This window comes from Myodes glareolus, chromosome 3 (genome assembly GCF_982192425.1).
Source record: "Myodes glareolus chromosome 3, mMyoGla1.1, whole genome shotgun sequence".
In the NCBI taxonomy this organism is placed as follows: Eukaryota; Metazoa; Chordata; class Mammalia; order Rodentia; family Cricetidae; genus Myodes; species Myodes glareolus.
Window position 1 is genome coordinate 23,505,754 of NC_142028.1, and position 23,059 is coordinate 23,528,812.

Here is a 23,059-nt window from a genome sequence, read left to right on the forward strand (position 1 = left end):
GGGGAAACCAGAGCTGCAGCAAGAGAGTCAGACTTGACACACGGGAGATACTGGTCAGTGAGCAGAAAGCACGATGGCTGCCATGGACAAGAAGAGTTGACCCTTCATCCTGCTTGTGGTGGGATCGCTACAGACGTCTAGGGAAGGGAGAACTCTCTGGGAAACCTGGTGAATAGCTGGAGACAGCTGAGCACTGGAGTCCAGAAGAACGAGAAAACTCTTGGGAGTTAGTTCTTAGGTCTTGGTGGCTTGAGGGAAGGCCACAGATGCCCAAAATGCTTTTTAAAAGGAGAGAAGGGGTAAGAGGAGGAGAAATAGGAGTTGGGAGGGTAGGAGATTTGGAGTCACCACCAGCAGCAAAGGGGGTGGGGATAGAAGAAAAGGATCCCGGTCCAGTGAAGATGAACGAGGTCACCGTGCTAAGTGTACAGAGCAGTCACAGAACACAGATCTGGGCAGGGTGGGGAGCGGAGGGTGTGTGGGCTGCTGGGTGTTCACCGTGAGCCCCACACTGCGAACTGAAGTTGATGTCAAGAACGCCAGGCAGAAGCGAGAGGGCGCAGAGCATCGGGAGAGTGCGGCTCAGGGTCTTTAGTGTGAGCGCTGCGGGTGGTGCTGGTTAGAAGCTTTCAAACCGGTTAACTGAAAGACTGAGGATTTCGGGGCAGCTACATTGGTGAGCTGGCCGTTTCAAATGAAATGAGAGATAGAGTTTTAAAGACAAGACATAGGGTTTTCTTCATTTATCTTTTTACTTATTTTCTATTTTTTTTTAAGCTTTCTTTCTTTTATTTCCTTCTTCAGATTGTTTTTGTATGTGCTGTCCGTGTCCGTGGTGTAGGACAAAAAAGGTGGCTGGAGAGACAGCCGTGGGTGCTGGGAACCGAACTCTTATATTTTTGGTTGTGAGCCTAGCCTTTAACGGCTGAGCCATCTCTCCAGCCCGCGAGCGACTCGCATTCTTTCCTACAAGTAGTCAGCAGTCATTGCGCAACCACGCCTCCACAGGGCGTCTTTTCCTTTTCAGTTCCAAAGAATCTTCGTTTTCTCAGGTCGTGCAGAAAACTAAAGACTCGAGATTTAAAAAACAAACAAAACAAAAAATAAAAGCAGACTCTTTTTTGCCAATATTTCTGCTCAGAGCGGTGGCTGCTGGCTCGTCGTTTCGCCCTGCAGGACTAGAGAAAAGGAACCGGAGGGTCGAGCGGGCTGAGGGGCCGATCTGTCGGGAGGGGAGCGTGTCCGGAGAGGGGTGCGGGGTGCGGGCGTGGACAGGCGTGTGCGTGAGCAAGGACTTGAGAGCGGCGGTGTGGGGCGGACTCCTGTGCGTCTGGAGGAGCTGGTGCGGGTTGACTTGGGTGGAGACGCGGGTAGGCGAAAAGATCGGGTGTAAGAAGCATGAAATCTTCTTAAATGTAAGAAGCATTTAAGAAGCATAAATCCCTATATTCGAGGGATTGGTTGGTTGTGAGTGTTGTGTAGCCGTAGATTTAATTATAGGGGGAAAAAATGTGTAGACCAGGCTGTCCTCGAACTCCAGATCCACCTGCCTCTGCCTCCTTCAGCAAATCCTACCGGCCTGCGCCACCAGAACCGGCAGTTACCGCCTGCTCCAACTCGATAGTTGAAGTTTCATTTTGATGACGTAAGTGGCCTGATGGTTTCTATTTGTCCGAAATGTGACAGAGAACTGGGGATTCTAGCAAAGCACCCACTCTCCCTCTCTTCAATCTCTTCCTCTTCGCCCGGTTCATAAACTTCTATTCCTTACGCATTTTCCAGACACTGTTGGTTCTTGCGGATCCTCCCTCGTTTCTCCTGAGCACAAGACCTCCCCACTATGCCACACCTCTTTCAAGGAGTCCACCAGCAAAGGGCGAGCGCCCTAGCACCCTATCTCTCCTCCTCCACACACCATCTCCCTCCCCCTCTTCCCCCCCCCCCCCCTTCCACCGCTTTCGGATTTCCACCCATCTTGATATACCCTGAAACAGACTGGGTCAAGATGTTAGGAATGTTAACTGCTTTTGAAGTTTTAAGACGGAAGGTTCTGTGAACAAAATTCAATATTCATGAGTGTTTCAGAGATAGTATGGGGTTGTTGTCTTAGTTTTGGTTTTCGTTGCTTTGACAAGATATCCCGACAAAAGGAAAGACAGGTTTTATTTTGGTCACACTTGAAGGCACAGTCAATCAAAGCGGGGATGTCAAGGCAGCCGGAGCTTGAAGTTGTTGGTAACATTACATTCTGTCAGGAAAAAGAAGTGTGCGCACTCAGCGCTCTCCCTCCGTCCCTCCTCCCCCCACTGTGTGTCTGTCTGTCTGTCCTCCTCTGCCTGCCTGTCTCTGTCTCTGTCTGTCTCTGTCTGTCTCTGTCTGTCTCTGTCTGTCTCTGTCTCTCTCTCTCTCTCTCTCTCTCTCTCTCTCTCGCTCTCGCTCTCACCCCCCCCATCCTCATCCAGGAATGGGTCCTACCCCTATAAAGATGGGTCTTCCATCATCTATTAGCGTTGCCGAGACGATCCCTCACATCCCTGCTCAGAGGCTCCCCCCCAGTCTAGCGAACCCTCACACGCGTGCCCTGAGCACATCTCGGTGATTGGAGGTGGATGGTAGAGGCACAGTGGCAGAAGCAGGAACATAAGTCAGTACCCGACGCTTTGAAAGCATCCGGGCAGTTCCGGCTCGACAGTTAAAGGAAGACAGTCGAACCGTTTGCGAGGACAAAGGTCGGAAGAATAAGGAAGACAGAAGAAAGAAGACAAGAGAGCAGGAAGGGGAGGCTGAAGGGGAGACAGCAACGGGGAGCTACCGAGCTTCATAGACAAGGGTCTCAGACCTGGAACTGAGAGTTGGAACAATGGCATCTGCCAAGGTCCAGGCACCTTGGGCTGAATGTGTGTGGACGGCATGCACTTCTTCTAGTCTCCGCAGTCACTGCACTCAAGGGCACATGCCCACACAGAACTACGAATAAGTAAAAGTAAAACGCAACAGGGCTCTAACAGCATATATCAATGCTTTCGCTCTCTCTTTATGTGTCAGTCTAAAATGTGAATGTCTAAAATCAAATGTATTTATTAAAATGTATTTAATAAATTTATTTTATTAGATGTACTTTTAAGATGTCATTTTCCATTTTGGCATCTCCGAGGTAATATGCAGATCTAAAGTTTTAGAGATTATTTGCATGCATGCATTTTGTGTATCCACCATAAATACTTAATAATAAATGACAGAAATTTGTTTATATAAATTTCTATCTTCCAATTTACAGAGATCTGCCTGCCTCTGCTATAGAGTGCTAGGGTTAACTGTATGAGTCACTATGCCTGGCGAAAAGAAAATTTTAACACTGTCTATCCCCACAGACTTCAGCAAAGTGTTATAGGCCTAATAATATTCTAGTGTTTAGCATACCTACCAACCAGAATTACAAAGCCAAAGCCTCTTGGCTGCTAGCTTGGAACTTTCTGTGTTTTCTAGAAACTCTCTAAATTTAACCCCAACCCTAAACCACAACCATGTGTATAACACCAGGCAAGCAGCTACTCCAGCTTATACTTTTAATTCTGGAGATGCAGCTTTCTGCTTTCCTTTGCTGTTGCCAAGCCTATGTCATGCACTTGAGTTTCACACTTCCACTTTTATGTGTGGCTCTCCCGGCAAGTAATACAGAGGGTAGCATGAATGACCGCTCATTAGCAACTGACTGACAGAACGGTTCCCTTGGGAACCACATTGCTTCCTAAAAGGGGAACTCAGAATTTTGACTTCCCACAGCTGCCTTGTTCTCATCTACAGCCCTTTGCTTTCGATAACACAACATTATGTGATCTATATTACTCTAAAAAAATCAAATAAAATAGACACCGTTATTAGCTTGGGAAAGACAACTTTTGGTTTTGTGTGTGCATGTGTGTGGTTTGGGGTTTTCTTTGTTCGCTTATGTTTGAGAAAAGACCTTATTGCAATGACCCAGCATGAGACTCACTAAGCAGCTCTTCCTGCCTCCCCTTCAGTACTGGGTTTAAACGTCTGAGCCACTACAACCGGTGGAAAAAGAATGTTAATACTTTCTATCCCCACAGACTTCAGGCGAGTGTTATTGCCCCATTAACCCACAGGTGGCATACCTGCCACCTAATTACACACCGTAATTACAAAAGTCTGTTTCTAAGGAGATCTTTGTGGTTGGTATTTCCTGTGGAAAAAACACACATACACACACACAAAAAAAAAAAAAAACAAAAAAACAAAAAAACAACTGACCTACTTTAGTTTGTAGCGGAAAGTTCTGCAGCTGGGACAGCAACACTTTTAGCCAATACTTTGTTTTCTAGGACAGTTTTGGCATTTTTCTGAGTGTTAGTGTGACTTTATTACAGAAGAAGCTAGAGAAGAGCGCTTGCTATTTGAATAAATTTGCATTTAAAGTCTTATGCTAACCAGCAGTAGTTTCACTTGGTGACTAGAAGTCATAATTTTTTTATTTTGCCTGCATACACACACACACACACACACACACACACACACACGCCTATATAAATACCTATACTTTCAGTTATGGCCCAGTCATATACATACACAAAATCATTTGCAGGCAAATGCAACTGACTGCTTTCAGTTGAGTACAACATGCTCGGAACAGAGTTATGTCCTCTGCTTCCCCCAAACCTCAAGAAAATGTCATAGAAATAGATTATTCTAACCTGATAACACCTCCCTCAGTCAAGGTCCTGGCAGCTGCCACTTTTTCACCTTAACCCTTTCCTGTCCTGACACTTCCTTCACTATAATATTCTTTTTTTTTGAAAGTAATTTTATTAAATTATAAAAGTTTCCATTTCCGCCCCTCCTCCCAACACCCTCCCACTCCCCCCACTCCCTCTCCTCCTCCCTCTTTGTCCCTAAGGGCAGTCAGGGTTTCCTGCCCTGTGGGAAGTTCAAGTTCCTCCCCCGTCCCTCCAGGTCCAGGAAGGTGAGTATCCAAACAGACTGGATCCCCAAAATCCAGTATATGCAGAGGAAACAAGTCCCAGTGTCATTGTCAATGGCTTTTCAGAAAGACTCCTGGCCAGCCACATTCAGAGAATCTGGCCACATTCAGAGAATCTGGTTGGATCACGTCCTCGGTCAGTCCCAGTCCAAATGGCCTTGGTAAGCTCTCATTAGATCCGTCCCCTTGTATCAGTGGGTGATAGCATCCCTCGCAGTCCTGATTTCCTTTTTCATTTTCTTCGTCCTTCTGCTCCTCATTTGGACCTTGGGGGGCTCAGTCCGGTGCTCCAATGTGGGTCTCTGTCTGTATCACCATCCATCGTTCACTATAATATTCTGACAAAAGTTTACTATATTATGGTTCATGGTTTATTCTCATATTAGAGATCTCCAATTAAATCTTCAACTCAAACTTAATAGGAATAAAAATGTAAATTTTAATCTTATAAAAATTGTATTAACTTACTAAAAACTGTTAAAGATAATTAAAACATGCACGTTAATTATCAGTTATTCACAAATAATCATATTCTTTAGTATGATTAGCAATACTTGTATTTAATATGATAGCTATACTTACAGTTATTTACAGTCATGATTAACTACAAAAATAAACTTTATTTAGCCGTGTGTGTGTGTGTGTGTGTGTGTGTGTGTTCAAAGTTAAGTCTTTGAAATAAGTAACTTGAAATAAAGTTTATCTGGTCCAGGTACACTTAATAGATAATGGATCTCAAACTCCTCAGAGACCTGATGAATAAGGCATTTAAATTTTTTCAACCAAAACTTCCCACAATAAACAGACACACACACACACACACACACACACACACACACACACACCCTCCCCTCCAACAAGAAAACTTTAAGGTCTCCAAGGAAGACAGGTAAAACATTACACCAATGACTCCTCCTGGACCGTGGTAATGCTAACCACTGGGAAGACTGCCCCATGCCTCTCCTGCCACCAGGATCCTGCACAAACTATGGACCCTTTTAGATTGACTGCTGTACCCTGCCTTGTCAAAGTAAGGTTAATTTTCTCAAGTTCTCCCTCTCCAGGATAACTTCAGACCCGAGTCTGACCCCCCCACCCCCAGAAAGGCCTGCTGCTCTGTGGGACAACTGAAGTGTCAATACTGCTCTTCTCTGAGGATAACTACTGCATCTACAATGAACCACATAAGCCTCAAACGACTGAGTAAGTCTCTGTTGTTTTAATTGCTACAACAACCATTTAAATTGTACTTCCTGGTCAAGTTTATCCTCCCCAGCTTTCTCTGAAGACATTGATGATTAGCTGTAGCTTTAACCACAGCAAACAGCCCACTGCCTGCTCAGTTCACCTTGCTGACAGGCTTCACACTAACAAAACTATAAACTTTCTAAAGGTTATGACACGTGGACAAGTAAGTTATGTAGGCCAAGGAAACAGAGTGATACAAGGCATGCAGGTCTAAGATAGGCCTAGGTTATGATCGTATGTGCTCAGGTCTGAAGATCAGAAAGTTTAAGTCACAAAGTCTGAGTGAGCCATTATGGGTCCAATGAAGTGGTTTAAGGACTATGGAAAGTTGTTTCAGGTTTCTTTCCCTCCTCTCCCTCACCCATCGTCAGAAAACAAGTCCTCCAGGCCCCTCCCTTAACTTGCTCCTTTCAGGGCTTTTTCTCCTCATTCCCTCATGCCCCATTCCCTCACTAGGAAAGGATGTCCTCTCCAGAATTGGCATAAATTTTGCCTCTTACCCCAACCCATAGACACCTCACTTTAGATCACCTTGCCCATCTCTGCTCCTTATCTCTGCCCTCATGGCCAATTTCCTCTGCTCATGGATCCCTAAATAATCCTAGCACACCGTCGATTCCAATATGCTTCTGCCCTGCCCCCATGAGCCTCTCCCTCCCATTCATAAATAATTCTTTAAGCTCAGAAACACTCCCCCTTTCAGCCCCAGCCTTCCCGTTATAGATCCATACAAACTTTTCCATTCTTACACTTCCAAAATACATAAACATTTCCTAAGACTGACCTTTGCCCCTGAGCCCACCTCTCCAAAACTGTAGATAACACCACCCGTGGTTGACTTTCCTGTCTACGTACTCTTGCCAGAAGCCCCTCTGCTCGCCACTAAATCTTGGATATTAAGTCTGGGATCCCCTGTTGTGAACATTATTTTAACTAGGCAAAGATGTGTTACATTTGTTTATGCTGCAGAATATTACTTTAACTAGGTAAAGGTGTGTTTATAGTAATTATGTAAAGCAGTGTTGTGTTTGTTTCACCTTGCCTGACTAAGGGACCTAATTAGTCTAATAAAAAGCTGAACAACCAATAGCGGCGCTGCCAGGCAGAGAGAATAAATAGGAGGTGAAATCTAGGCTGGGGAGAAGAAGAACGGAGCAGAGAATGAGGAAGACGCCTGGGGCCAGAAGCCAGACATAGAGAAGCAGTGTAAGATATACAGAAGTAAGAAAGACAAAAAGTCCAAGGCAAAAGGTAGATAAAGGGAAACAGATTAATTTAAATTGAAAGAGCTAGGCAGAAACATACCTAAACTTGGCCGAGTATTCAAAACTTGTAAGTGTTTGGGTGGAAGGCTCCATCCCAAACGCCCCCCCTCCCCGTCCTCTGGGAGTTGTCTCAGTCCAGACTCCGCCTCCAAGAAAGCCTGCCAAATGATGACCACTCCCCAGAGATGCTCAAGACCACTCCCACAGGCTATAAACTGTCGTGTGCCCCCCCTCCCCCCAGAGAACAAAAGTGTGGTTTTCTGGTCTTCCTTCCCTCTTTCCTCTCTGGGGAGCTGGAAGGCCACCTGGGAGCATTGGTATCCATTAAATCTTTTTCTAATTTGGTTTGACTTGGTCTGATTTGGATTATTGCATCTGCAGAGAGGTTTATTGAGACACAAAAACTTTTCATCTGGAGGTTCCACCAAGGGGGGCTGTTTTTCCCATCAGCACAGGGCCACATTTTGGAAACCCCCCTGCCCTCCCATCCCCACCCCCCCCACCCTTACTCCCCACTCCCCCCACCCCTCAACCCCCGTCAGGCTAAGATCAGTTTTTGTCTGGATAAATTCTGAGTTCCAAGTCATTGCCTCATTGGATTTGGTCTGTCCTGAGGAAGACGTGGCTGTGCCAGGCTCCTGACCTGACCAGGACAAGGATCTGCCTTGTTCCAGGGGACAAGGGCTTGCCTTGTCCCTGCAGGGTTCCTTTATCAGGAGACATCCTGTTAAGAAATTTCTCACACCCCTCTGTTTTTGTGACCCACAGTGGACACATTGCGTTAGGCTTTGGGTTTGACATAGACTTGCAAGATGGGCACCTGCAATTCAAGGCCTGATATCTAAATACTCTTGGGCTGCCTTTTAAAAAATCTTTTTAAACTGGGGCTATCTACACCTTACATCCCGTAATGCCTAAACAAAATTTTGCCTACATAGAACAAACAAGCCCCCCACATGCCCATGGTTTCTGGATGCTGTGCTCCCCGCTCCACCTCCCCAACTTCCCTCCACCCTTCTATAGCTGTTTATTATTTGTCTACATTCCTGGAAAGTAATCTGATCAGGCTGGGATTCTCTCTACAATGGATCTGTTTCCCTATCCTTCCACTTTAAAACTACCTATGTTTTCCCTCCTTATGTTTCTGCTCTTCCTTACAGCATCTACTGATCTGGCCCTTAATAGGACCACCTGTGTGCTCACCTGGCTTTTGCAGCCTACACCAGGATTTTAAGTTGGTCAGCTAACAACAGTTTCCTAGAAAAAGTTTTGTCTGTCTGTTAATCCATATATGTAGAAATAATTTGACCATAGTATACTTGTTTTATGTCTCTCTCTCTCTCTCTCTCTCTCTCTCTCTCTCTCTCTCTCTCTCTCTCTGTGTGTGTGTGTGTGTGTGTTTTAAGAGCTGTAAAACTTGTAACTCCAGATTACAACAGCTCTGGAAAAATACAAACATGTGAATAGCCACCATTTTTGACCTCAGCACCATCTTTGGTAAGAGTACTCATGTGTGTTGGACCTACAAAGGAGTCATTCCACCTTCAATATTCTTTGGCTTAATAAAATATTCCTTCTAATCTTCTTGCCTCTACTAGCATTGGTAAGCTGTAACTGATTGGGTAAACTATATGTCTAAATTTAACTTATATGTCTAATTTGGATATATCTGACAGGTATGGTACCCTGACTCTCAAGTGCCTTTATAGATCTGAGAGTATGGCATTTAACAAAAGTTTCTTATGACAGAGACATGCCCTCCTGCAGCATCCTATAGCTCCTCCAAGAAGATGCATGGTTGCAGAAGACCTTCCACCTGGAGGCTTGCCTTTGGATATGACAAAGCCACCCACACAACGAAAAGCTACCTTCCACCTCATCAGCTTCCTGGACACTACACCGGAGGATCTATTGTCTCATCCTACCAAGACAGGTAGACTGAACCCTACTCCCACAAGAAAATCTTCAGGTCTCCCTGGACTCAACAGCTAAAGGCAAGTATTGCTTCTAAGACTGGTATTCACCAAAGACCACAGCGAGACTTGGGATTGCCTGCATAACTAAAAATTCTGGTCTCACTTCTGCTCATTTATTTATCCCTCTCATATCTCTGATGGTATATGATGACTTAAGGTAATGGTAATTCATTGCTTCATTTGTTAAGCTTCCTGCTAAAAATACAGACAGGTGTGTTCCTCTTTCACAGGCTTCATAGTCTGGGATTAACAGGTTTCAGGTGTATCTTCAGAGGTTTAGTGTTTTCAATTTCCTTTATCTGGTCTTGTAAAAACTAAGAGTCTCCAGAGCCTATTTTAACCCCACCCATTTTCAAGCATATTTTACAGGTCACTCTTGCTATCTGGGCCAAAACTGACTTATAGAGGGTTCTCCAAATAACACCAGCTCCTGGGGCTTAACCATTGGTACAACCTCTCCTGGCTCAAATGGACACCTACCTAGTAACTAAAATCTGGTTTTAAAAGGGTTTATCTGTCCTTGTGTCTTATTCACCCATGCCTCTCCTGTACAACCAGGGCTCTTCTCTGTCCCATGGCAGTTAATGACACTTCCCTTGGCTAGCCCCATTCATAGGGCCAATAATAACAATGTATTTTTTTTCTCCTCACCATCTGCCTTCTTACCTCCCTCAAGGAACAGATACCTGAGGTCTCCATGATGGCAGTTAACCAGATGCCTCTCCAGCCACACCTCTCACTGAGCGTGAGCTCACCAACTCCCTACTCTCCCCTCCCTCACATTGTCCCATACTTGAGCCAGCACCCCTATACTCAAAGAGTCAGGGATGTTTAGGTTAAGGCTTCATCTCAGCCCCTGACATCCATATATCCAAAGAGTCTGGAATGTTTGGGTGAAAAGTTCCATTCCAAGCCCCCTTCCCTGGGAGTTGCCTTAGTTCAGACTCCACTACCGAGAAAGTCCACCAAATGATGATCACTCCCTAGAGATGTTCAAGACCATTCCCACAGGGTATTTAAGCTAGCCCCCAGAGAGCAAACATGTGGTTTTCCTATCTTCCTTCCCTCTTTCCTCTCTGGGAACCTGGAAGGTCACTTTGGAGTGCTAGTATCCATTAAACCTGGGCTTTTTCTAATTCGGTTTAACTTGGTCTGATTTGGATTATTGCATTGGTGGAGAGGTTTATCGGGACGCAAAAACTTTTCAGTAGGTCTCTGTGTCATTTTGGGAGCTGGTTGGTGGCCAAAAAGAAAAAACCTGGTACAATCCCCTCTCACGATCTGTTCCCACCAATGTCTCCCTCAACTTGTAAATCACTTCCCCTGTTTTGAATTCCATCCCTCCAAACTTCTCTTAACAAAAAGTCATCACTCACATTTCTTACCTGTCCTCCCCTAATGCCCTCCACACTTAATAACCATCTGCCCCAATGTTCCCCAGGTCCTCTACACTCCTGTCCCAAACTCTCAAAGACCTCCTCCCCCGTCCCTCTCATACACTTGTACCCTTGATCCAAGTCCCCCTTTGGGAACCAAAGACAAGTTCTCTCAACCTCTTCACAAGAACCCCCAAAACCTGTTACAGACCACCCCTCTCACCATTTGCCAAGAGTCTCCTCCCTCACCCATGTTACTAAAATAGTTTAATTGCAAAACCCACCTAAGCACCCCAGGAAAGACAACTCTGATGTAACAAAAGCCTCTCAAGCTGTATTCTCCCAAACACAACCTGCTTTCCAATTTGTTCTCCAATTAAGTTTATATAGCCAATCTAAATGTTCCTGGCTCCTCTCAAGAACTCTCAAGCTCCAGGTAAGTACTCTTGCCAATCAACAGCCTGAGTTTTTCTGCCTATTGCCTATTCCTAAGGGTAGGATCTTTCTCCCTTTTCTTTGGAATCTCTCTCCCTTTCCCAGGTCTTGGGACTGCTCTTCCCACCAGGACCATGAACCTAACAGTTTCAAATGTACATCCAAGATAATTCTTTCTCTATACTCCTTAGCTTCACTTCTGTCACTAGTCTACCTGTCCCAACAATTTTCAAGTCAACTACATACCACTCTTGGATCTACATCATAGACCAGTATCACAGACTGCACTTCCTTAGACTCAGATGATCCTGCAGAACCTGAACATCAACTAACACATCCTGAACTTCCCAACTTGACCAGCAACCTAGCTTCTTTGTGTCCCTAACAACTATGCCCCATTGTCAGCAGAAAGCAGCCAAAGAGAATGGCACCCACTTACCCAACATCCAGCCATGCAATAATAAATCAAATAGGCGGGAATGAAGGGACACTAGCCCACTCAACATGTGACTCTGGCAGGCCTTGCCCTTCTCCCCAATTACCCTGCTTTGCTAAAGACCATTAGTTTACATTTCTGAAGCTAGCCCCAAGGTAGCTCTACTCCTTTATTTGACCAGTCCCTCTTCCCAAGACTAACAACCAAGGTCCAGTTAGCAAAGTACTGAAGTCTAGCAATCAAAAGTTCCATTTGACTCACCTAATTAACATGCTCAATTAAAATTAAACACCTCATTGTAAATGGGGTTTTCCCTCGTATCTTTATAAACTGCCATTTTTCTATGGGCCATGTCTGTCTCCTCTCTATCCAGAGGCAGTCCTTTCTCCCTTCTTCCTTGTTCTCCATCTCCTGTCTTTGTCCCTTGTTCCCTGCCCTCTGTCCCTCTGGGGAAAATCTCCTTTGTGCTGAGAACTTAACCTTGAGTGTCCTGAGCCATAATTTTCCCTTTAGGAGCCTCAGAATGTACTAGAGACAGTCTTCAGCTTGTATTGTTCAGTAAGTTGACATGAAGCTTAATGTGGGATTCTCCTCTGCATGCTGTAAACATATTTTATTGCCATAGGTTAATAAAGAAACTGCTTTCAGTCAATGGCTTAACTGAGTAAAGCCAGGTGGAAAATCCAAACAGAGGTGTAGAGAGAGAGAAGGTGGAGTCGAGGAGCCACGAAAGGACTCAGACACTGGCCAAAACCTTACCCGTAAACCACGAGCCACGTGGTAAAATATAAAATAATAGAAATAGGTTAATTTAAGATGTAAGGACTAGCTAGAAATATGCTTAAGCTATTGGTCAAACAGTATTGTAATCAATATAGTTTCTGTGTGATTATTTCGGGTCTGGGCGGCCACAGAAACAAACAAGCAATCTCCGCTTACAGAAGCTTTTCTGTTTACCCCTAGGAGGATATGAAGTTTTATGGTTACCCCTAGGGTGATAGCAAGGGTTTAGAGTGCAAATAAACATTGGAGGGGATCACATAGAAAAATGAGAGGTCAGCACTGTGACCCCAGGAGAGGACTTTAGATAGAAACTCTGCCAGCACTCTGATTGTAGACTTAGCTTCCAGAACTCTGAGAATTTGTTTCTCTTATTTAAGCTATATCTAGTCTCCAGTGCTTTTTACAGCAAGCCTTAACTAATACAGAGAATGATCCATAGCTGCTCATCAGCGGAAACAGGAAAGCCAGGAAAGGCTTTCATTTAAGTCCTGTATTGATTCTACCATAACCACAAATTATTACACATATTTTATGTACAGAGCCTGAAGGAACACAGGGAAGGAAGGTATAACATTAATTAATGCATTTATTTTTGATGTTTTGAGACAGGGTCTCATGGTGTAGCCCAGATAGAGTTATACAACTTAAGGTGGCCTGGAATTTACAGAAATCCTTCTGCCTCAGCTTCCCTACTGTCTGTATTATAGGCTGATGGAATTACATCATACCTAGTCATTTTTATGGAATTCTGAAGCACCAAGGCAAAAGCAACTAAAGTCTAATGAATGAGAAGCTAAGAGATGACAACCCACAGCCACCAGAGGTTAAGACTTTGCCCAAGAGAGCTGTTTTCCAATTATGTAAATTTGGTAGGGCTCAGTCTTCTGCAACCACAGTTGAACGTATTAGCCGTGCACAAGGCTCACAGGCAGCATCCGCTGAGGCAGACTGCAGAGGACAGTATGTCCACACTCCTCAGTCATCAAGATGTTCACTCGCTCTCCAGTCTTTCCAGAAACCAGGCTCCGAGTCTCTTCAGTGACTGGACACTTTACAATTTTATAGAGAACTAACCAGAAGAGTCTATTGATCATAAGGGCCTCACATCTCCGTTGTCAGGGACAGTGCTCTCTCTTCTTATGTATTGTGACCAAATACTACGGCTCAAGTTGTAAAAGTTCTTGCTGAACTATTTCTATTGTAGCAAAAAGTATATAATGTAACATTTACAACCCTATTATAAGGTTGACAAAGCTGAACTGTTAAGGGTAGCTATACTATCATGAAACAGGTTTGGTGGCTTGTTTTTCAACCAGGGTGTCAGGTAGCCTGGCATAAATTATCTTGGATTACTGTCATGTGCCAGTATGCTGAGAAGTTTCTTTGTTTTCTGCAGTGTTGGAAAGAGGATCCAAGCCCTTGTATGCACTAGGCAAGCACTCTGCCACTGTATCCCCAGACAGATGACTGTCATGCAAAACTGAATCTACACGCCTGTAAGCAATACTTCCCCATTCTCTCCTTCTCCAAACCCTGATGCCCTTCACTTTCTGCCTCAATGAATTCACCATCTCTAAATGCTTCCTATGAGTGTTTGACATTGTGTAAATTGCTTCTTTCACTTAGCATGGTGCTCTCAGTTCATCCATATTGGAGCATACGTCTGAAGTTCTTCCCTTCTGAGCCAAGTCAGTTTCCTTGTGTAGACACGGTATTTTGTCCATTCATCTACTGATGAACAATATGGGCTTGTCCACATTCTGACTCCAATGAGCACTACATCCTTGAACAGTGCTGTGCAAATAGCTCCTCTGTTTGTCTTTGCTCTTTTTGTGGGACTACAGATCCAAGCACACAAATTGCTTCTCACAGTTCTGGAAGCTGGCAAGTTCAAGGTTAAGACACAGGCATTTAGTGTCTAGTCAGGACCTCCATGCTGCATCCTTATATGCTGGAAGGGATAAAATGAAGAAGGATGGTTGCTTCTTCTACCACAAGGCAGTAGGTAGAAGAGCAAAAAGATCTTGAGTGTGGTTAGTTCCATTTATAAAACCCTAATCCATTCATGAGGGTAGAATAGTTGTGACTTAATCTTTTCCCTAATGGTTTCATTCTTAATAGTGACACAATTTCCATCATGGACTCAATTGCAAACATGAATTTTGAGAGCTACATATAAAATCATAACAGAGATCCTGTTTCCTATATTTGAGGACTCACCACCCTGTTTTCCATAGTGGTGGCACCATTTTGCTTCTCCAACAATGACATATAGCACTTTCGGCTCCACATTCTCACCCACCTTCAACATCCTTTTCTTTTATTAGTGGGGAAATTGCTTGCTTGAGAGTAGTCAACCAACGGATAGCAGGCAATACTTCAGTGTGATTTTAATTCTCAAACCCCATGTTTTGTTTGGCTGTGCCTGAAAATTTTTTGTAGTAACCAGGTAAAGGAAGTGCAGAATCAGACTTTTACCGTGCCAGTGAGGTGTCAGCAGAGGCTAATGCGCCAAGGGTGTTGGTGACCTTCTGCCTCAGACTGTGAACTCCAGTGTTTCTTCACTATTTCCTCCCGTCTTACGCAGGGGGAATGGTTAGCTAGAACAACTGAGGTTGGCCACTTCCCTTTTCCACGGAAAAAACTAGAGTGGGCAGACACTGGTGTTTCCCTTTTCTGTGATGAAAATGGGTGTCTCCTGTCTCTGATCAGTTGGGTTAAAACCCCAGCCACTAGCGTTCTGGACTTCTCCCTTTTTCTGAGAGCAGACATCAATTAGAAAGAGCCGAGGGCTCCGTCATATGTTTTTTTTTTTTTTAAAAAAAGATAATTGTTTCTTTTCCCTATGATGGTCTTAAGGGTATTTTTTTTGGGTGGTGGTTGCTATGAAAACATGAACAAGTTCATGGAGGCCAGTCTCATAAACTGTGGTTGCCTTTCCATGAACTATCACTGCTGTTAGTAGCTACAAGGTTAACCACACTAAGTCTACACATTCTGTCATTCACAGCTGAGGTTTGCTGGTTCTGGCTCCCTTGTAGAAAAAGTAGAGCCTGAATCTCTGCTCTCGTGAGCCCTCCCTCCTCCGTCTCTCCAGGGCTGGGGGCACATCTTTGCCCCATGTCCTCCCCTCTGTTGCACAGCTTAGATGAGCTAGTTCCCCTTGGTGTTTGCTGTGAGGATGAACTGGGAACTTCCGAGTCCCTTCATGCAGAACTAGAAACCAGGAGTCTTTGCTCACTGCGTTTTCATCTTAATCCTTATGACGGTTAGCGATGCTGCGTGACATTTCCCACGCTCCTTGGGCATCTTGATGCTGTTGTGATGCTCAACCTTGATTGTCAGCTTGTTTGGAGTAAGAAGCAAATGCCTGAGATGTTAGTAAAGCATATCTCTGTGAGCATCTGAGTGGATGTGTCCAGATATCACTAAGATGTGAGGGCTCTCACATAATTAATGAATTAATCCTTCTTGTAGTGTTTCACCTTGGGCTCTCCCTGTGTGCTCAAGGTCCTTCTCTCTTTCTTGGCCCATCTTGTAACCCATGACCTTTGTCATTAAAAAACTTTAAGGTTCACATAGTCTTGTTTGTCTATTTTGCTTTTCTTGCTGATGAGTTTGACATTACTTCCACGGAGTTTCTGTTATGTACAGTGTCAGGAATATTTCTCTATTTATTTCTTGCAGAAGTTTAGTAATTTTAGGTTTGTATTTAGGCATCTAATCCATTTTTAGTTGATTTATGCATATTGTGTAAATTAAGAGTCAAACTTCATTCTTTGTGTGTAGATATATAGTTTAATATTACTTAATATTGTTAAGTAATATTTACTTAACTACTTAATATCATTAATTTTCTTAATATTACTCATTGAGGGGTGGAAAGAAGACTCAGCAATTAATCTTCTGTTGCTCTTGCAGAGGACTTGAGATCAGTTCTGAGCACCCACATGGCAAACCCACAGCTGCCTGCAAGTCCAGTTCCAGCGGATCCAGTGCCCTCTTCTGACCTCCACAGGCTCCTGTATACACATTCACACACTGAGGCACACACACATAAATAAATAAAAATTAAAATATTATGCATAGAAAAGACTATTTTATCTAAGTGGATACATATGATCACTTGTCCATATACACGGGCATCTATTCATCTGGTCTGTACTCTGTTTCTTTCTCTTGATTCATTTGTCTTTATGATGGCAGTATTTTCATGAATATGATGATAAAGACTTTTTCAAGTAAAACAACATGGGTTCTCCAAATTTATAGGCTTCCAAAAGTGTTTTAAATGTGTTGAATCCCTTGAGTGTATTGAATATTAAATTTTTGTTTAAACTTAAGGGTACATTTTTATATTTCCTCAAAAGAGATAGTTCTTAGGACTATGATGGAGATTGCTCTGAACCTGTAGATCATGTTGTAAGTATGGTCATCTCAACAGTATCAAAGCCAACCATCTCGTTAATCCAAGATTTCCTTTATTAGTGTGTGCTAAATTTCATCCAGCATGTTTTATGGTGTTTGCTATATAAGTCTTTCACATCCATAACTGGGCTTATTCTTAAGTATTTTAGTCTGTTTCATGATATTATGGATGGAACTGTTCTGTGAATTTTCTTTTTGACTTTCTTGTTTTAAGTGGAGTGCAGAAAGGGGACTAAAAACAGACGCAATCCCAGGACGGCTTAATCAAGCAACTATTTCATCCAACCGTCCAGGCTTATTCTACGGACAATGCTCGGAAATTTGCGGATCCAATCACAGCTTTATAATTCATTACTTCTGAATGCTTATGACTTTCCCCTCCTTTCTCTTCTTACTGACTCCTTTTGTATTTCATTATCTTGTGTGTGTGTGTGTGTGCTATGCTTTGAGTCACATCTCATTTTCTTTTGTCTCTGTTCTGTACGAGGTGGTTTGAATGGGAATGTACCCTTAGGCTCATAAATTTGAATGTGGTTCTCAGTTGGTAGGCTGTTTAGGAAGGATTAGGAGGTGTGGCCTTGTTGGAGGAGGTGTGTCACTGGAGGTGGACTTTGAGGTTTCCAAAGCCCACGCCAGGCCAGTGATGGAAATGGATTCACTCTCTAAAGCTGTAAGCAAGCCCCAATTAAATGCTCCTTTTATATGATGCCCTACTTGTGGTATCTGTCTTAGTTAGGGTTTTATTGCTGCGAAGAGACGCCCTGACCAAGAAACTCTTATAAAAGAAAACATTTAATAAGGGCTTTCTTGCAGTTCAGAGGTTTAAGTCCCTTAGTGTCATGGCAGGAAGCATGGAGGCACCCAGGCAGACATGGTGCTGGAGAGGTAGCTGAGAGTTCTACCTCTGGATCCGCAGGCAGCAGTGACAATGGCACACTGGCCAGGCTTGAGCTACTGAGACCTTAAAGCCCACACCCTACTGACACACCTCCTCCAACAAAGCCATGCCTTCTCCAACAAGACCACACCTCTTAATAGTGCCACTTCCCGTGGGCCTATGGGGGCCATTTTTGTTCAAATCACCACAGTGTCTCTTGACAGCAAAGGAACAATAACTAAGGAACTATACGTATTAGCTCTATGGTCACCATTGCAATTATATAATAAAGCTTCTTTTAAGAATTATTGGAAATTAGTATTTAAATTTAAAGTGTGTGTGAACACACGTGGAAGTCAGAGAACAACTTGTAAGAGATGATCCCCTCTTTTCACCATGTAGGTTCCAGCATCCCTCTTCTACTCAGACTTGGTAGCAAGTGCCTTTACCCACTAAGCCATCTTGCCAATTCCTATATAAAGCTTCTTAAAGATGTAGAATTTTATTTTGAACTGGTATTGGCATAATTTCAATCATAAACATCCTATTATGTTGCAGTTTTATTCACCAAAGACTTTGTTATTGATGTTACTGAAAAGTTTCTGTACCTCCATAAGCCTCTCCACTGACACAATTATCCAAATCAGACCAAATTAAACCAAATTAGAAAAAGCCCAGGTTTAATGGATAAATTGCTCCCCGAAGATTTTCCAACCCCCCAGAGAGAAGATGAAAGGAAGACTGGAAAATCCCATGTCTTTTTTCTGGGGGGCATTTTTATACCCTGTCGGAGTGGTCTTGGGCATCTCTGGAGAAGGGGTTATCATTTGGCAGGCTTTCTGAGATGCAGCAGGGTTTGGAGAGAGCCGGGGGGTGGGGTGGTAGGGGCTTGGGGTGGAGCTTCTTCCCAAACATTTCAGACTCTTTGGGTATATGGATGCCAGGGGCTGGGCTGAAGCATCCACCTGAACAGTTATATTTGACCTTTTTAAGTATTATATACACATTGTCGTACATTGTCATAGCTGTTTTTTGTATGTGTTTGTCACTTAAAATCTATGTATCAGTATTAAAGTAGCCTGTGTTGTTGTGTGTGCTGGAAACGTATGACTGTGTTTTTCTCCTTACTGTCCTTTCTCTTTGACCTGAAGACCTCTGGGTTGTCTCTTGTGCAGCAGATGCAGTGCTAATAAACTCCTTCACCTTTTGAATATTTGGGAAGGTCTCAGTTTCATCTTCATTTTTGAAGGATAATTTTGCTAACTGCAATATTTTCAGTTGGAATCAATATTTCTCAGCTTTGAAGTTGTCATCTGTATGAGTCCATTTGCTGAAGTTACGAAACACTGAGACCAGAATATCTGTAAATGGCTCATCATTTTCTTCCACTTTTTATTATAAGGTAGTAAGTGTCCAGCCTAACGGTTTTCCTTGTGACACGTTCACGCGTGTCTGTACCATGCTCTGATCCACTGACACCATGTCCCCTCAACAATCTCCCCTTTTTGTCTCCCGTCCTTGTTCTCCTTCACAAACATTCCATCTTTTGCTTTCATGAAAAGAAGTTTGTTTTGCTTACAGTTTTGAAAAATACCAGGTTCCCTTGACCCTCAGGGAATGTTTTATTTCTTCTATTGTGGTTTTTCATTCCCCAAATCTGTTAGGTTCTATGCACATATCTCATGTCCTTGTTGGCAGATGATTTTGCTTGTGTGTCGCCTTCCTGTGTTCCTGTACCTGCTCATCTGGGACATCCATCAGCTCATTAGTTCCTAGTAGCTGACCAGGCATCTTTAGGATGATTCTGAAAACTCTTGCTGAAGAAGCTCATACATTTTGTGATGCTTTAATCTATAAAGTATCCCTTCCGTTCTCTGACTTGGCCATGTATCCCTCTTTTTGTTTTGTTTGTTTGTTTTTGGATCCATGTAAATCTTTCTGTGATTTTGACATTTGAAATATCACTCACCTCTCCTAGCCTTTTTTAAATTACAGAGACAGCTGAACCAAGCTCGTGGGAGCTCACGAACTCTAGACTGACAGCTGTGGAGCCTGCACGGAACTGAACCAGGCACTCTGCATGTGGAAGACAGGTGTGTAATGTGGTCTATCTGAGGGGCCCCTGGGACCAGAATCTATCCCTGGTGCATGAGGTAGCTTTTTGGACCCCATTCAATATGGTGGGATGTTTTGTTCAGCCTTGAGGCAGGGTGGAGGAGCTTCATCCTGCCTCAACTTGATGTGTTAGGCTTTGTTGACTCCCCATAGGAGGCCTTATCCTTTGGGAGGTGTGGATGGCAGGGTAGGCTGGGGAGGAGGCGAAGGGGGCAGAAGGAGGAGTGGAAAAGAGAACTGTGCGTGGAATGTAAAATAAAATTTAAAAAATTGTTAAATTATTTTATTTAATTTTATGTGTGTGGGTGTTTTATCTGTATGTACATCTGTGTAGCATATGAGCACTTGGTGGCCAGAGAAGCTAGAGGAGGGTATCAGGACCCTTTGGACTAAAGTTACAGTTTTGAGCTGCCTGGTGGATGCTGGGAATCAAACCTGTGACCTCTGGAAAAGCAGCCGTGCTCTTAACCACTGCACCATCTCTCTAGCCCCTCCTTTCATCACTGTTTTTTGTGTAGCCTCTGTATTTCTCCATGTTCAAGAGTAATGTTGGTCTTTCACTCTATTTTTCTGTACATTCTAACTTCCACTATGAAAGTAAGAGAGTTCGATATTAAAGCAGGCTACCACTGGGATGCTTGTCTTTCTTAATCCTTGAGATTTTTAATAAGACTTTAACTACAGTCACTTTGAAACTCAGTATCAGGATTTGGAGAGATAACTCAGCAAATAAAAAAGATACAGCAAACCAGGTGTGGTCCCTGGAACACTGTAACCCCAGCATCCAAAGGGAAGGAGACAGGGGGATCAATGAAGCATGTTGTTTTCCAGACTATCTGGAAAAACAAAGAAAATCAATACAAGATCCAGAGGAAGCCCTGCCTCAAAGGAACAAGGAGGAAAAAATATCCCACAGTCCCCTCTGGCCACTGGGCATGCACACGGGCGTGTACACACTCAAACACACACACACATATACCGCACAAACATACACCGTATTCACACACATGCATAAACACATACATGGAAAAATAAAAAATAAATAAAGCCTAGGATCACTTACACCCATTCACCAATTGAATTCTTTAGCTGTCACGTCATATCATGAATGACACATGATATCAGTAATATCACACCGTACTTTCTCGTGCACACAAACACACGTCCGCTTACCCTCCTTCTATTTTAGAGTAACAAGATCAATATAATCCTGAAATCTGATGTTTTGCAGTGAAACAATCGTTTGGGCAATTAGGTGATCAGATGACTTCAGTAGCCAGATGCATTCCCCAGATGTGAACTCTCAAGAGGGTTTTATTTTAATCTGTACAATGATGGCTACATAACAGAACTCTCGTTGTATCTTAAACTGTGTGGTCATTGGCGTGGCTCCTGTCACTCTGTCACAGGAAAAGTGGGCTGTCAGCTGCGTGGAGCACACAGACCAACGGCGATATGTTTGTTGTTATTTTTAGTTTCTTTACGCTTTGTGGCTTAGAGACTTTTGGAAGCACCTGCTAATGAAAATACCTCCCCCTCAAATCTCTTGCATTTTATAAGGTCATTGTAGAGCCATCAGAACCAGGCTTCAGAACTTGTCAAATTTGAGTGTTGGACCTGAAGAGATGGCTCAGTAGTCAAGAGCACTGGCTATCCTCCCAGAGGGTCGCGTTCAGTTCCCATCTTACAAGGCAGCTCACAACCACAGAACACCAACAAATATAAAATAATAGAGTTAGGCCAAAAAAAAAGGAAAAAAAAACCCTTCAATATCCTTCACTGTCTTTTCAAAGCTTAATTCTTCATCTAAATACAGAATCAGACTCCTCTTTACCCTGTTGGTCTAATATATCCCTATAGTCACTGACCACAGCGTTGTTTGCTTAAGCATTGTCCATGACCCACCTCAAATATTTGGGATGTTCTTCATACATTTATGATATCCCGGAAAGGGAGGGGGATTGTTGGATAGAAAATGAGTTATAAATGAACTTTCAAATAATTCTTTTTTAAACAAAAGCCTGAGGACCTGATGTATATGAAATTTATCTATACTAAAAGTTCAACACTGGTTGAAATTAGCACCCTTGTCTACCAGAGAATATAGTAATATGAGCGAAAGAAATAAATAGAATCACACAAGATGCACATCTCTGGAAAGTCTTGCACACTTGCTGAATCTTAGGTTTAGATGGAGAATGAGCAGAACTCTGTGCCTGGCCTTGAGTGAAATGACTGTCATCCAAGAGTGACAGCTGAGGAGGTTCCACTGAGTCACGATGTGTGCTGTGAGACCCGCACATAGGCTTCACCTCACTTTGTAATCATGAATTGGCCCCGGGAGATGAATGTACTCTCCACGCCGTGAGTATGCACCGGACTCCTGGAACGCACAGCCTGCAGGCTGCTGCACGGTCATGTAACTGTGAGCACGTGGTGCAATTCCACTCTGACCACAGAAAGTGACTTTAAGGAAATCTTTTCTTTTCTTCTTCTTTTTCACTTGTGATATGAGACTGCCTGATTTAGGTGTGGTCCTTACTCTAAGGCTCTGGGTCTAGAAATCGTTGGAGGAGTCAGCACATCCCATAGACCTGTGTCCTCCCCTCTGTCTCTCTGACGGATGAAGTCCTTTCACTCAGGACTGCTCTGAGTGACACGCGCTGCTCCCTGTCACTGCTCTTCCTATTGAGTCAGTCGTGAGGTTTCCCACATTCCCGTCTGCAGCTCCACAGCTCCTTTCACAGTGTGGATATTTCAGGATTTCAGAGCTTCAACCAGTGCCAAATAGAACCGTAGGCTTTCATGTATAACCCTCAGCTTCATGGCACAGCACAAAATGGCATACATCTGAACCCCGGAGTTCAGGACTAAGGTAAATTTGATATCATCAGAGTTCTGAGGGGATAGCTCATAACAGACAGAGGAACAAGAACAACAAAAAAAGACCGTCCCAGAAATGTGTTTAAAAACCAAACTCTGTGTTCTGTATGTTACACATTCTTTCTTTAAAAAAAAAAAAAAGTAAGTTCTGTTAGCAAGACAGGCACCACGGTCAGTAACTATGGAGAAACCCTCAGCTACCTGTGTGGGTGGGTGTGGACACACACAGCAGAGAGTT

General features: G+C 43.5%; 1 long non-coding RNA gene across 1 annotated transcript; it reads right to left on the bottom strand.

Moving 5' to 3' along the window:
- Positions 1–2,146: 2,146 nt before the first annotated feature.
- LOC125406871 (uncharacterized) lies at positions 2,147–2,784 on the bottom strand. Its single transcript, XR_007234030.3, has 2 exons — positions 2,476–2,784; positions 2,147–2,248 (listed from the first exon to the last, which is right to left on the bottom strand). It is a non-coding gene; the product is annotated as an uncharacterized LOC125406871 (long non-coding RNA).
- Between the last annotated feature and the right edge of the window lie 20,275 nt (positions 2,785–23,059).